Source organism: Crocuta crocuta, unplaced genomic scaffold, assembly GCF_008692635.1.
Source record: "Crocuta crocuta isolate KB4526 unplaced genomic scaffold, BGI_CrCroc_1.0 scaffold36, whole genome shotgun sequence".
NCBI lineage: Eukaryota > Metazoa > Chordata > Mammalia > Carnivora > Hyaenidae > Crocuta > Crocuta crocuta.
Genome location: NW_027532203.1, coordinates 4,116,020 through 4,117,204, shown reverse-complemented (window position 1 = coordinate 4,117,204; position 1,185 = coordinate 4,116,020). Strand labels below are relative to the sequence as shown.

Genomic DNA, 1,185 nt, shown 5'->3' with positions numbered 1-1,185 from the left:
CCAAATTTCAACTCAAAGTTTTTTTTTTTAATGTTTTATTTATTTTTGGGAGAGAGAGTGTGAGCAGGGGAGGGGCAGAGAGAGCGGGGTCAGAGGATCCCAAGTGGGCTGTGCTGACGGCAGGGAGCCGGATGCGGGGCTCCGGGAACCCTGAGATTGTGACCTGAGGGGAGGTCCACCCAGGCAACTCGGTCCAACCGAGCCATCCAGGTGCCCCTCAACTCGAATTTTCTGTAAACATAAAACTGTCCTGAAAATTAAAGTTTATTATTTTAGAAGAAACAACACCTAATGGAAAGAAAAACACATGAAGAAAAAGCAATGGTAACACCGCATGCCAAAACACTAAAATAGTTACGTCCAAGGAATTTAACTGTCTTGGAGTTTTCTGGAAAAAAGCAACTGTTAAGGTGAGACCTGAAGGAAGACTGAAAGCTGGTCAGACAAAGGAAGGCCGGGGGTGGAGGGGCAGAGACAAAGTCTTGTAAAGAGGAGGAAAGGAGGAGAGTGAGCAGAGTGGAGGGTCGGAGCCTCACGCCACACGATGAAGTGGAGGCTTTACCTCAGGGGTACTGGGGAGCCACTGAGGGTTGCCACGCCGGGAGGCTCTGCAGTTCAGAAAAAGCAGTGTGGAAATGTGATGGCACGCTCTGGCGCACCGAGGCCTGGGGCAGGCGCTGCCAAACCCCTGGGGGGGTTGGGGGGGGGCTCATCCTGTCCCAGGAGGGGCTGCCACCTGCCCCAGCTGGTCACTGCCAGGTGAGAATCAGACCCTGTGCTCTTATGCCGTCCGATTTCCCAAGAGAAGTCCAAAATCTGTACTTTTTATGGAAAATGTAATTAAAAAGTTTTTGTTTGAACAAGCACACTCGTACCAGATGAACCAAACGTTTTATAGGCCCTTGCGCCCCCAGGGAGACCTCTGGCTCGCAGAGGGTGACCCCAGGCGGGGAGCCGACCGCAGTGTCCCAGGCCTGAACTGCAGGAGCGACAGCCGCCCCAGAAAGGAGCGGACCAGGGACGGGAGGGAGGGACGGACCTGACCCCTCACGCGAGGGGCAGAAGGAGGGGTCCACCTCTTCCTCGTTGGGCTCTGGAGTGAACACGAGCACTGATCCTGATCCCGGGGTCCATGCGGCATCGGGCCCGGGGGGTGGGGACGGGATGCTGGGACACAGGGCTTGA

At 55.0% G+C, this 1,185-nt stretch overlaps 1 protein-coding gene across 1 annotated transcript in view; it reads right to left on the bottom strand.

Annotated features, from left to right (window-relative positions):
* KDSR (3-ketodihydrosphingosine reductase) overlaps positions 1 to 1,185 on the bottom strand; it is a 41,672-nt gene that overhangs the window by 6,354 nt on the left and 34,133 nt on the right. The gene's annotated exons all lie outside the window — the stretch shown is intronic.